The 15,431-nt window shown below is 34.1% G+C and overlaps 1 pseudogene across 1 annotated transcript in view; it reads left to right on the forward strand.

The window, feature by feature from the left end:
- The first annotated feature begins 9,754 nt into the window (after positions 1–9,754).
- Positions 9,755–15,431, forward strand: part of LOC143235771 (coiled-coil domain-containing protein 93-like) — a 43,374-nt pseudogene continuing 37,697 nt past the window's right edge. The window contains exon 1 of the transcript XR_013019369.1: positions 9,755–9,864. The product of XR_013019369.1 is annotated as a coiled-coil domain-containing protein 93-like (transcript). The remainder of the gene's footprint in view (positions 9,865–15,431) is intronic.

Genomic DNA, 15,431 nt, shown 5'->3' on the forward strand with positions numbered 1-15,431 from the left:
AAAATCATTTAGGAAACCTAACTTCAAAACTTGAAAGGTAGAGATTTTCTTTTACCTCTAAGAACAAGCTGAGGTACCCATCCTTTTGTCCTGGTTATTGATTCTGAAATAAGGGAGCAGATACAACGATAAATAACACAGAGCTCCTAACTTTCACATAGTTTATTTATAACATAACATGTTATTACAGTATTCATTATTACTTCATTCATCAAAAGTTTTGTATACACTTTGGTGACTTTTATATGCTCATCACTGATTTGGTGACTTTGTAGGAAGAGGTGGTGAGCACCTAACTGTCAGTATCCTTTCACACTGTTTCACTTGACTCTCATTTGCAATAGAAGTATCTTACGAGCTGAAGTTGAATGGTCACAGGTCAAAGTAGGAAGCGGGGATAACTTAAGAAATGGCACTTCACATTAGCCTTACTGTGTTTTTTGGTGTAGAAACGTCAGTAAGTTAACATATTACTGAAATAGTGGTGGCTATCTGTACCCTTGCATTCATTAATAGAGAGTGCTAGTGCACTTCCTAAGATATATAAGACGTTTGTGTGTCCACTATTTTGGTGTACGTAGCATCATCTGTTGCATTTAGTAAACTTTAATTTGCATCAAAGATAATAAATGCTCAATAACAGCAACAATGGAGGTGCAAGAAATCGCAAACCTCCAATAGTATGCCCCTTATTCCAAACTGTCATCCCACAAAATTTGGTTGAGATTGGCCCAGCAACCTAAAAGTAGTTAGATAATGGACAAACAGACAGACACACATATATATGTAAAAACGGCTCGTTTGGGTTGAGGAAATATTTTACGTAGAGAAGCGAACAACGTTTCGACCTTCTTTGGTCATCGTCAGGTTCACAAAGAAAGAAAGAGGTAACTGACCGGAAGCTGACCACATGTTTGAAAGGGGTTGTGTAACTGAGTGTCGGAATGTAGAGGGCGGTGTTAGATGTTTGAATATATAATTTTATATTATTTATAATTTTTAATATAGGTATAAAGGTGTTCCTTTGTATTGATTTATTTTGGGTTTAAGTTGTATAAGTAAGACTTCTTTAATTTCGTGTTTATGTTTGTTTCTTTATTTAGCATTTGAGTGTTTTCTATGGTTATGTTGTGTTTATTTGAGTTGCAGTGTTTGAAAACATATGAAGGTAACTTTTTATGTTCTTTGAATCTGGTTTCCATTTTTCTACTTGTTTCTCCAATATAGAAGTCGTGGCAGTTATCACATTGTATTTTGTAAATAATGTTGGTGTGGTGTTTGTCAGTGTAGTTTTTACATAGTATAGACCTCAGTTTTGTGCCGGGTTTTTTAATAAATTTGGTATTAACTGGAATGTCATATTTTGTTACTAGTTTTTGCCAAATGTTGGTTATTTTGCTGCTGATGTCGGGAATATATGGTATGCAGCAGTATATGGTTTTGTGATATTTTGACAAAATAAAACAATACTTCATGAACATGAATAAGTTTCCTCCACAAACTGTAGAAAACATTATATGCACACACCTAGACAGAAAGCAAAATCAGCCAACAAAAGTAAATATATCTCACGATTCAAAACATCACGAAACCATATACTGCTGCGTACCATATATTCCCGACATCAGCAGAAAAATAACCAACATTTGGCAAAAAACTAGTAACAAAATATTCAGCTACAAGAGAGTAAGGTCGGACGAGAAGGCCTGGCTCGCAGTTGGCATTCCAATTCATCCCAAAGGTGTTCAGCGGAGTTGAGGTCCAGGCTCTGTGCAGGCTAGTCAAGTTCTTCCACACCAACCTCGACAAACCATGTCTTTTTGGATCTCGCTTTGTGTACGGGGTATTGTCGTGCTGAAACAAAAAGGACCTTCTCTAAACTGTTGCACAAAGTTGGAAGCACACAATTAACTAGAATGTTATTGTATGGTGGAAGCATTAAAATTTCCCTTCACTGTAACTAAAGATCCTAGTCCAAACCATGAAAAACAGCCCCACACCATTATTCCTCCTCCACAAAACTTTACAGTTGGCACTATACATTCAGGCAGATAGCGTTCTTCTGGCATCCGTCAAACCCAGGTTTGTCCGTCAGATAGTGAAGCGTGATTCATCATTCCAGAGAATGTGTTTCCACTGCTCCAGAATCCAGTGCTTTACACCACTACAGCCGATGAGCATGGTGATCTTAGGCTTGTGTGTGGCTGCTCGGCCATGGAAACCAATTTCATGAAGCTCCTGACGAACAGTTCTTGTGCTGAAGTTGCTTCCAGAGATAGTTCGGAACTCGGTAGTGAGTGTTGCAATTATGGACAATGGACGATTTTACGCGCTTCAGCACTCGGCAGTCCCGTTATGTGAGCTTGTGTGGCCTACCGTTTCGTGGCTGAGCTGTTGTTGCTCCTAGACGTTTCCACTTCTCAATAACAGCACTTACAGTTGACCGGGGCAGCTTTATCAGAGCAAAAACTTGACGAACTGACTTGTTGGAAAGGTGGCATCTTATGACACTGCCACGTTGAAAGTCACTGAGCACTTCAGTTCGACCCATTCTACTGTCAATGTTTGTTTATGAAGATTACATGGCTGTGTGCTTGATTTTATGCACCTGTTAGTAATGGGTGTGGTTGAAATAGCTGAGATGTGGCTGAGATAAATTTATAGCCGTTGTCACTGACCAACTTTGCAATTCCTTGAAGTTTCAAAGTTTGCTTCTTTGAATTGCGTGTTTTTATGTATTGTTTTAACGTGTGTGTTTTTTTTTCGTTCTTAGGAGAGGCACCTTTTAAATTTTTTGGTAAAATAATTCGAAATCCAGTCCAAGTGACGATAACAAATCAACTTAATCTTCCTCGGTGCTTGGTACACTATTGTAACTTGTAGGCGTAAGTTTACAAATTATGTTCAAACAGAAATAATTCAGAATGGCATTGCAATTTTACGATTTCACGGCTAATCGATAAAGTTACCAGATAGTTAACAATTATTTAAAAACGTCACTTAAATACAGGTATACCATAGATTTTCGGTACCCTTGGTTCCAGAGACTTGCTGGATTATCCGTTTCGTCAACAGAGGTCAGGTAATAATAATTCATCAATACACCTCTGACCCACTATTTATATCCTTCCCGTGTGTCTAAAGTACCATTGACTGCTAGAAACTTAAATAACGTAAATATTAAATTTGAGTTTAATTATTAATGAAACACATTAGTATAGGTATACATGAAAAAGGCTTATTGTTAATTACTGTACTTACAAAGAATGTTGTTGTAGTACCACGTCCAAAGTGGCAAGTCATTTGAGGGTCGCGGGTTCGAATCCCCGTCACACCAAACATGCTTGCCCTTTTAGCCGTGGGCGCGTTATAATGTGACGGTCAATCCCACTATTCGTTGGCAAAAAAGTAGCCCAAAAGTTAACAGTCGGTGGTAATGACTAGCTGCCTTCCCTCTAATCTTACACTGCTAAATTAGGGACGGCTAACGCCGATAGTTCTCGTGTAGCTTTGCACGAAATTCAAAACAAACAAACAAAGTGGCAAATTTTATAATTTACTGGAATTGTAGAGATAATCAGAAAGGTCTGGAAGTTGAGGGCTATCAGGATTACAGTCTGTTTTATAGCTGACTGTTCCATCATGGATTTATGATGTTGCAGAGGGAACATCTGGGGTAGTTGAAGTTGAAACCATTGACACGTACTTCTCTGACACACATTCGTCTTGACGTTGTTTTTAAACATTTTATTCATTTGTTTTGATCTTTCCATGTGTAATTTTTCATACAACAAATGAAAAGTCCTTACCTCCTGTTCCGTCATGAAGGTACGTTGCTCCAGCTCACTGATTAATCCATACGTCAACTCCATTAACTTGTCTATAGTACGTCTTTCAGCGACATCTGTTTATCTTCATTACTTTCGTTGTTTTTATCAGAATTCAGAACAATATCCATAAGTTCAGAGTCAGCAAAGTGATGAACAACGAGTGTTTCTTTGTCTACACTTATCCAGACTTTCTTCATTAACCTTACTTGCCATACTCTTTACAGCAGGTCTCGTGAAACTTTTTACATACTCAAGCATTTCATGAACAACTTCTTTCTCCTTTGATACATTAAATCGTGTAGGTCAGTAAATAACCTGTCCTGAAAGAGCGCGCCATATGAGATGCCATCAGTGGCCGTCCAGTGAACTGATTTGACTGTTGTAGGAATTTCAAGTGCGCTTTCGTAATTTGGCCCGGATTAAAGTAGACTCCTACATAGTACAATAACGTACTTTGATAAAAATTGGATGAAAAACGAATTACTATGCGAACTAGACAGGTACGTCATACATGATGAAGTTAGTCCTAAACAGGGGCGTAGATTTTTTACACCTGATGGGGGGATGATTTTTCCAACCACTTACGTGGACTGTTCAATTTGCAAATTGGTAATCTCTGATTACGTGAACCTGAAAGCTGTAAACATACAGTCACAGAGTAATCTTGTTGCCACGATACTTGCATGTATACTTAGGCCTACTGACTGATACTTACGAACTATCGCTTAGATCGAAAGGCTTAGAAGCACGTCTATATTAAATATGTACATTTCAGCTACTGAAAAAGCCTACATCTAGGCCTAATTATGTAATTCGATTGGTAAGAACGCGAGAATCACAAGAACAAACACACAATTTGTAGGCCTGTGATGCAATAAAACAATTCAACAGACCAAACTGTAGGGGGGGGGATAATTGTAGCACCATACCCCCCACCTAAAATGAAGGGGGATGAATACCCCTCAGGATCTACGCCCCTGCTCCTAAACATCTCTCCCCGATAAATATATATTTTAAACATAAAAATAAATAAATAAAAAAATAGAATAATTTTAAAAGATGTATATAAATAAATAAAGTGTCACGAACAAACTAGACATCTTACTGACAATATCCATACATGTATATCAAACCATCCATGGTACGTACATATCACACCCAAGTCCGAGAGAGAACGAGCGAGCAAACCGGATTAAAGGAAATGGCGAACCATTAGTTGCTGGAAAATCGGTAATGTACCTGTACTTCACATACTGACTGAATATACCACCTGGAAACTACGCACGGACTCACTTTTAGCTCGATAATTTACTGGCTTACTAGTATTCATTTATATTTAATGTCTCACGTCTAGATATTTGTCGAAATATTACGTTTTCGTGACGTCATATTTAGAACATTTTAGGTATTTTAGCAGTGGCGAATAATATGTCCTAATCATAACTATAACCAGAAGAAACTAAATGTAAGGGTCACGTTTTACAGTTACGCCACTTTATTCTAGGTCTACTTTAAAATCTTTTCGATTTGAACGCCATGTGATAGCTAATATCCAAATTGAAGCGTTGAAAATATAGGTTACAATAGTACAAAGAATATTTGAGAAAAAATTAAACTAGAACAGATTTGATGCATTTAATAAGTAATTCACAGAATGCAAGAAAATATGATGGTCATAAATTTAGTGCTAATGATGTAAAACTAACTAATAGGAAATGTTATACAGTACATTATTTTAATAGATGTATTTTATGCTAAGTTTTAATTTATAAAAACGAAAAATATTAATTCTAAATAAAAACCTTACAGTAAAGACTAAAACAAAAGGGCCCCGGCATGGCCAGGTGGTTAAAGCACTCGACTCGCAATCTGAGGGTCACGGGTTCGAATCCCCGTCATACCAAACATACTCGCCCTTTCAGCCGTGGGGGCGTTATAATGTAACGGTCAATCCCACCATTCGTTGGTAAAAAGTGTAGCCCGAGAATTGGCGGTGGGTGGTGATGACTAGCTGCCTGCCCTCTAATCTTACATTGCTAAATTAAGAACGGCTAGCGCAGATAGCCCTCGTGTAGCTTTGCGAGAGATTAAAAACAATAAATGAACAGGGTACACTAAAACTAGCTTCAACTGATTAAACATACATTGAAAAGAAAAACAATGAACCAGATAAAAACTAAAGCAACGCAATGGGTTCTCTGTGTTGTGCTTATAAGTCGATTTCTAGCCTAATAAGCTCTCTTACTTCCTGCTGAGCTCTGCGAATTGGAACCATCCCAGTTTGAAATTGAAAATTCCGCCTAAAAGGACTCTTAAGGTTTAACTTCTTCGAAGAGAAATTTATTGGAGGAATTATGAAAAATGTTACATTAACTACAAACAATCTTAACTACAATGAGTTAGTAATCTAACTTATAGAGGGGAAATAATGGATATATTGAAAACCTAAAATGTTAATAATGAAGAAATATAGAAATCGAAGACATTTTTAACAACTTGAAGAAGAACAGAGAGGTAAGAAAGACAGTTCACTGACCACACAAAAACGCTTTAAGGGGCACCAAAAGGACGTTAGAGAAGTGTTTGGGAACGTTTCAAATTGTGTTAAGAGTTGACAATAACAACATGCAACTGGATCTGGTTTGAGAAGCATTGCTGTAATTAAAGAATAAGCTAAGAGGCATACAAAGGTCAAAGTAAATTACAAATACAGATAAGACAGCTCTTTCCGTTTCAATGCATTAGATTTGATAGAAAGAGAGAACTTTTCCGATTGTAATAAATCTATTCACCAATTACAATATACGATTGAACATTAATATTGGCCTTCCTGAGTAGTGACAAATAATAAATCTATTCACCAATTACAATATACGATTGAACATTAATATTAGCCTTCCTGAGTAGTGACAAATAACTTCTAATGATATCAGTAATAATTGACACTTTTCGATAAGAAAGACACATAAGAAATTATTTGGTTTGGTTTCTTTTTTATTTCGCGCAAAGCTACACGAGGACTATCTGCGCTAGCCGGCAGCATCAATGGGGATACACTTTCGTTTGGCGTCAACGTTCTTCCATTTTCTTCATTCAGTATGGTAAACGAAGTAATAATTTGATCTAATTAAGATTCTTTATTTCTTCCCGAGTTGTAAAATTTCCATACGTGATAGAAGAAAAATAAAAATATTATTTTCCAAATCTGCTGAGTTATGGAAAATTTGATATTAAAACCAAAACAATTTTCGTGAAGTTTAACTTCGCAGGCCTGTGTTATATACTCAACTTGAAGAGCAGTTCGGGGCATAGCTGAAGGTTTTTAATGGCTATTTGTTTATTATGTAACGTCACAACAACATAAAAATATTATATGACATCACTAAATTAATTTAACAAAGTTTGTTTGTTTGTTTTTGGAATTTCGCACAAAGTTACTCGAGGGCTATCTGCGCCAGCTGTCCCTAATTTAGCAGTGTAAGACTAGAGGGAAGGCAGCTAGTCATCACCACCCACCGCCAACTCTTGGGCTACTCTTTTACCAACGAATAGTGGGATTGACCGTCACATTATAACCTCCCCACGGCTGGGAGGGCGAGCATGTTTAGCGCGACGCGGGCGCGAACCCGCGACCTTCGGATTACAAGTCGCACGCCTTACGCGCTCGGCCATGATTTAACAAAGAAGCAAGCTAAGACAATTACCAAAACAAATAAACACTAATACTTTTATATGCAAAAACGGCTCGTTTGGATTGAGAAAATATTTTGCATAGAAGAGCGAACAACGTTTCGGTCATTGTTGACCGAAGAAGGTCGAAACGTTGTTCGCTCTTCTATGTAAAATATTTTCTCAATCCAAACGAGCCGTTTTTGCATATAAATTTCTCAACAAGTGGGTTTCTCGACATCACTGATTAAACACAAATACTATACAGCAGAAATTCAAACCAGACGTCCAACACTAGGGGGACTATCCTTGTGTAATTATTTTTATTAAAAATTATGATCATAATGAAAATGAATGTTAAAAGGACTGAAGTGTGTGGTGTATAAATACAGTTAGCAATAATATCGGTTCAATGGTCCTTAAGTTTTTTGAATCGCACAAGAGAGATTTGAAACAAGCCAATTAACAACTAGCATCAGTACCAATCATAAACACACAAAGGAATTTAAATTACAATTACAACTTGCTTTTGTTTGTTTTTGAATTTCGCGCAAAACTACTCGAGGGCTATCTGATTTAGCTACCCCTGATTTAGCAGTGTAAGACTAGAGGGAAGGCAGCTAGTCATCACCACCCACCGCCAACTCTTGGGCTACTCTTTTACCAACGAATAGTGGGATTGACCGTTACATTATAACGCCCCCACGACTGAAAGGGCGAGCATATTTGGTGCGACGGGGAGTCGAACCCGAGACTCTCGGATTACGAATCGAGTGCTTTAACCACCTGGCCATACTGGGCCAATATGTGTATGAACAATAAGGGCTGGGTTTAAGATTTTATTTATTTGTTAATAGTTTTAGTTTAAAAGAGTGACAGCTGAGATGGACCACAGTTTCCATGTTATCCAAAAACGTTATGTTATATTATTTATGTCGTAGATTTCAATTTAGTATTGTTCTTTTCTCATCTTTCATTATAAATTTAATCTCATTTTTCATTATTTCAAGAATAGGTTTCTGATATGTAAGTCAGATCTTGGTAGGAATATAACTCTTATAAATATAATAAGATTTACGTGAGTGTGACACGTAAACTCTCCTAAAGCGCTGGTTACACCGACGTCTGTGTTGTACCAAACGAATGGACCCAGCATAACCAAGCGTGTTAAGGCGTTCGACTCGTAATTCGAGGGTCGCGGGTTTGCATCCCCGTCGCGCCAAACATGCTCGCCCTCCCAGCCGTGGGGGCGTTATAACGTGACGGTCAATCCCACTGTTCTTTGGTAAAAGAGTAGCCCAAGAGTTGATGGTGGGTGGTGATGACTAGCTGCCTTCTCTCTAGTCTTACACTGCTAAATTAGGGACGGCTAGCACAGATAGCCCTCGAGTAGCTTTGTGCAAAATTCAAATCAAAGGAAGGTTTCGATGCAGAAGTTTGCACAGAGGGAGAAGCTTTTCATTCAGTCTTTTAGAGAATATAATTATTTTGAGAAAACACTTTTTCAAGGACTTCTCAAAGGTGAACCGTAAATTTGTTGACATACTAATTAGTGTCCGAAACATAGTTAAATAAATTGGACTTGCATTATAGTGGCAAAGAGAATTAAACTTAAAAAGTGCAATAAGCAGTAAATTTGTATTATATCATCCATTTAAATGTGGGACATAAGACCACGGTTCGGTACTATATTTATATATATTAGAAAATTATGTGCCATTCTTAATATATAATATCCTATTTATATTAACTACCGTTTCGTTCTCTTTCTTCATATTCTATCTCTTATAAAAGTTGTCGTTTCTAAAATAGGTGCTACGATACTTATTATATAATTGAGATTCGAATAGCTTATTTATACATGAGTGAGGGTTGGTTCTGTGGTAGATATATGGATTTCGGATCTGTCAAGTCAGGTTAAAATCCATTTATGACCATCAAGCATCTCCCTTTAAGCTGTGATTGCGTAATAAGAGTAACAGTCAATCTCTTAATGTGAATGATAGGGTGCTATTAACCGACTGCCCTTTCTCTGACCACTAGTTCAAAATCAGGAAGGGCAAAAGATAGATAAAAATATTAGCCTTGCTAAAAACTCACTACAATACGTACTTATACAAAGTACTAATAGCAGATTCAGTTAAGATGCGTGTTTCATAAGTTCTTCCATCTTTTTCCCGTTTATTTTGTGATAATATTTTACTTCATGTGATATTTAGGAGCGTCCTCTATTGGCTATATATTTCATGTTAGGATTTGGATAATAATGGCCGCCGCAGGTGGGAGTGTTATCCAAGGAGTATCTCGATTAACCATTCCACCAAAAATCCCGCCTACACAAACTCTTGATAAGTATAACTCTGAGGTATTTGGATATAATATTGTTTAATTATGATTTTGTTGTTTTACAGTATTTTGAACATTTTAGTTTTATTTAATTTGTTGGTTTCGACAAGTTCAAAATTACACTGGCAATAACACTGTGTCACTATCGAGAAGTCGACTCAGTTCAGTTTGAACAAATTAAGACGAGTTTTTAAACTTAATTAATCGAATATGGGTAAATATAAGCCTTAATACCAGAACATTAACTAGGTCTTAATTTATGAAAAATTGTTAAAGTTAAATTAGAAACAAAATGAGTGAAATGGCAGCTACATTGAGTAAATCATTTTATCAAATCAGAATTATGATTGTTATTATTTGTAGTTTTTATTTTTGGACTCGAGAAAAACCACAGAATAGTATTAAATACAATAATTTTGTTTATACATGTTCTCTTATACGTAAAAAAAAATTAACTAAAATTAATATTTAGTTTATGCCTTTACACCCATACCCCTTTCCAACGTAAATTTATGTCATACTACTAATAAAGAATTTCTGGGATCTTTTTGTTTCAGAAGAAACAGAATAATTCCTCTTAGTTGAAACTTTTTTGATTGGTGTTATCAGGACAGTTAAATAGTCCATGATAACCTTAATTCATACTTTCTATAATATTCATTTATAACTTGTGTAAATATTATCATTCTAATCTGGTGCATTTCATATTATTTTAAGTTCTTAATGTGTTATTAAATTATGTTAACCTTTCAGTTACATTACAAAAGCTATGTCTTTTTCAACAATGTCGTTGCCCCCACCAGACAGTCTGTCCCACATAAACAGTAACAACAGAATATTTCTCTCAAAGAAACTTCTTCAGTTTTGAAAGTTTTTTTTTTGAAGACCAAAGACTCATTTTAACTGATTTTAGTAAAAACAAACAGACGTTGTTGATTTTTAAGGCAATATTGTTGTGATAAATATTACCCACAACCTTGTATCATGTAAAATCTGTACTTCTACAACATCAAGAAGTTATTTGCATATATATTTTTATTTAATTTGGATTAAACATCTGAGATGGACCAGTAGGACTCATGTTATTCCACAGTGTTATGTCTACAGAGAAAGCAAACTAATTTATTCAGTTTTCATCAGATTAAAGTTTCATAGAGTAATAACTCTGTTTCTGTTGGCATCATAACTATTCTGTCAGTGGAATGTGCTAACAAATGAGAATTTATTTTACCCACCATCATGTCCAAAGTTGAACAAAAATGTGTCTTAGATAACTACTGAATGAATATTTACTGTAAAGGCCCTGACAATGTGGTTACTGTTTGACAGTTTCAGTTTCTTTCAGTTGCAAGCTGAATCCATTTTTACCACACCTTTTTTGATTAGATTTAACTTGCATAGCCCATAAGACGGGAATATTTCTCACCTTGCTTGTGAAATTATGGTGCTGGAAAGAGATGACTTTACCTGGTTATGTTTGCTTTATTCATAAGGTCAGTGACACGTATTGACTGGTTCATGAAAACAAGTTTCGGTATTAAGAAGTGTAACAATATGTTTGTGGTTTGAGAAGTTGAAATAAGAGAGACACTGTGGTAAAAGGACTATACAGCTTTTTAAGACTGCTTTGACAAATTTGAAGTTGAAAATAATAATATTGGAACCATATTTTTTGATTCAGGGTTTAAAACTAAATGATTTCACAACTCTGTTTTCCAGTTACTCTAAATGCTACTTATAAAATAAACTGTTTCAACAACAACTGTGACATTGTATTTACAACAACATTTATAGATTACAATTACCTCTCACAGTGTAAAATAAACTGCTTTAACAACAACTGTGACATTGTATCTACAACAACATTTATAGATTACAATTACCTCTCACAGTGTCAAATAGTGTTTGAACAACAACTGTGATATTGTATATATAAAAACATTTAAAGATTACGGTTACTTGTCACAGTGTAAAATAAAGTGTTTTAACAACAACTGTGATATTGTATATATAAGAACATTTATAGATTACGGTTACCTGTCACATTGTATATATATAAGAACATTTAGAGATCACGGTTACCAGTCACATTGTATATATAAGAACATACATTACAGTTACCTGTCACAGTGTATATATAAAAACATTTATAAATTACAGTTAACTGTCATTGTATATATAAGAACATTTATAGATTACGGTTACCTGTCACATTGTATATATAAGAACATTTATAGATTACGGTTACCTGTCACATTGTATATATAAGAACATTTATAGATTACGGTTACCGGTCACAGTGTATATATAAGAACATTTATAGATTACGGTTGCCTGTCACTTTGTATATATAAGAACATTTATAGATTACGGTCACCTGTCACTTTGTATATATAAGAACATTTATAGATTACGGTCACCTGTCACTTTGTATATATATGAACATTTATAGATTACGGTTACTTCTCACATTGTATATATAAGAACATTTATAGATGACAGTTACCTCTCACATTGTATATATAAGAACATTTATAGATAATGGTTACCTCTCACAGTGTAAAATAGTGTTTTAACAACAACTGTGATATTGTATATATAAGAATATATATAGATTACGGTTACCTGTCACATTGTATATATAAGAACATTTATAGATTACGGTTAGCTGTCACAGTGTATATATAACATTTATAGATTACTGTTACCTGTCACAGTGTATATATAACAACATTTATAGATTACGGTTACTTGTCACAGTGTAAAATAAAGTGTTTTAACAACAACTGTGATATTGTATATATAAGAACATTTATAGATTACGGTTACCTGTCACATTGTATATATATAAGAACATTTAGAGATCACGGTTACCAGTCACATTGTATATATAAGAACATACATTACGGTTACCTGTCACAGTGTATATATAAAAACATTTATAAATTACAGTTAACTGTCAGTGTATATATAAGAACATTTATAGATTACGGTTACCTGTCACATTGTATATATAAGAACATTTATAGATTACGGTTACCTGTCACATTGTATATATAAGAACATTTATAGATTACGGTTACCTGTCACATTGTATATATAAGAACATTTATAGATTACGGTTACCGGTCACAGTGTATATATAAGAACATTTATAGATTACGGTTAGCTGTCACAGTGTATATATAACATTTATAGATTACTGTTACCTGTCACAGTGTATATATAACAACATTTATAGATTACGGTTACTTGTCACAGTGTAAAATAAAGTGTTTTAACAACAACTGTGATATTGTATATATAAAAACATTTATAGATTACGGTTACTTGTCACAGTGTATATATATAAGAACATTTAGAGATCACGGTTACCTGTCACATTGTATATATAGGAACATACATTACGGTTACCTGTCACAGTGTATATATAAAAACATTTATAAATTACAGTTACCTGTCAGTGTATATATAAGAACATTTATAGATTACGGTTACCTGTCACATTGTATATATAAGAACATTTATAGATTACGGTTACCGGTCACATTGTATATATAAGAACATTTATAGATTACGGTTACCGGTCACATTGTATATACAAGATTTAAAAATTACGGTTACCTGTCACTTTCTTTGTATAAGAACATCTATAGATTACGGTTACTTGTCACTTTGTATATATAAGAACATTTATAGATTACGGTTACCTCTCACTTTGTATGTATAAGAACATTTATAGATTACGGTTGCCTGTCACTTTGTATATATAAGAACATTTATAGATTACGGTTACCTGTCATTTTGTATATATAAGAACATACATTACGGTTACCTGTCACATTGTATATATATAAGAACATTTAGAGATCACGGTGACCTGTCACATTGAAAATATAAGAACATTTATAGATGACGGTTACCTCTCACATTGTATATATAAAAACATTTATAGATAATGGTTACCTCTCACAGTGTAAAATAGTGTTTTAACAACAACTGTGATATTGTATATATAAGAATATTTATAGATTACAGTCACCTGTCACTTTGTATATGTAAGAACATTTAAAGATTACGGTCACCTGTCACTTTGTATATGTAAGAACATTTATAGAATACGGTCACCTGTCACTTTGTATATATAAGAACATTTATAGATTACGGTTACCTGTCATTTTGTATATATAAGAACATTTATAGATTACGTTTACCTGTCACTTTGTATATATAAGAACATTTATAGATTACGGTTACCTGTCACGGTGTATATATAAGAACATTTATAGATTATGGTTACCTGTCACAGTGTATATATAAGAACATTTATAGATTATGGTTACCTGTCACATTGTATATATAAGAACATACATTACGGTTACCTGTCACATTGTATATATATAAGAACATTTAGAGATCACGGTTACCTGTCACATTGTGTATATAAGAACATACATTATGGTTACCTGTCACATTGTGTATATAAGAACATACATTATGGTTACCTATCACATTGTGTATATAAGAACATTTATAGATTACGGTTGCCTGTCACTTTGTATATATAAGAACATTTATAGATTACGGTCACCTGTCACTTTGTATATATATGAACATTTATAGATTACGGTTACTTCTCACATTGTATATATAAGAACATTTATAGATGACGGTTACATCTCACATTGTATATATAAGAACATTTATAGATAATGGTTACCTCTCACAGTGTAAAATAGTGTTTTAACAACAACTGTGATATTGTATATATAAGAATATTTATAGATTACGGTTACCTGTCACATTGCATATATATAAAAACATTTAGAGATTACGGTTACCTGTCACAGTGTATATATAAGAACATTTATAGATTACGGTTAGCTGTCACAGTGTATATATAACATTTATATATTACGGTTACCTGTCACAGTGTATATATAACAACATTTATAGATTACGGTTACCTGTCACATTGTGTATATAAGAACATACATTACGGTTACCTGTCACAGTGTATATATAAGAACATTTATAGATTACGGTTACCTCTCACTTTGTATATATATAAGAACATTTATAGATTACGGTCACCTGTCACTTTGTATATATAAGAACATTTATAGATTACGGTCACCTGTCACTTTGTATATATATGAACATTTATAGATTACGGTTACTTCTCACATTGTATATATAAGAACATTTATAGATAATGGTTACCTCTCACAGTGTAAAATAGTGTTTTAACAACAACTGTGATATTGTATATATAAGAATATTTATAGATTACGGTTACCTGTCACATTGTATATATAAGAACATTTATAGATTACGGTTAGCTGTCACAGTGTATATATAACATTTATAGATTACGGTTACCTGTCACAGTGTATATATAAAAACATTTATAAATTAGTTACCTGTCAGTGTATATATAAGAACATTTATAGATTACGGTTACCTGTCACATTGTATATATAAGAACATTTATAGATTACGGTTACCGGTCACATTGTATATATAAGAACATTTAGAGATTACGGTTACCTGTCACAGTGTATATATAAGAACATTTATAGATTA

Source organism: Tachypleus tridentatus, chromosome 12 (genome assembly GCF_004210375.1).
Source record: "Tachypleus tridentatus isolate NWPU-2018 chromosome 12, ASM421037v1, whole genome shotgun sequence".
NCBI classification, from domain to species: domain Eukaryota; kingdom Metazoa; phylum Arthropoda; class Merostomata; order Xiphosura; family Limulidae; genus Tachypleus; species Tachypleus tridentatus.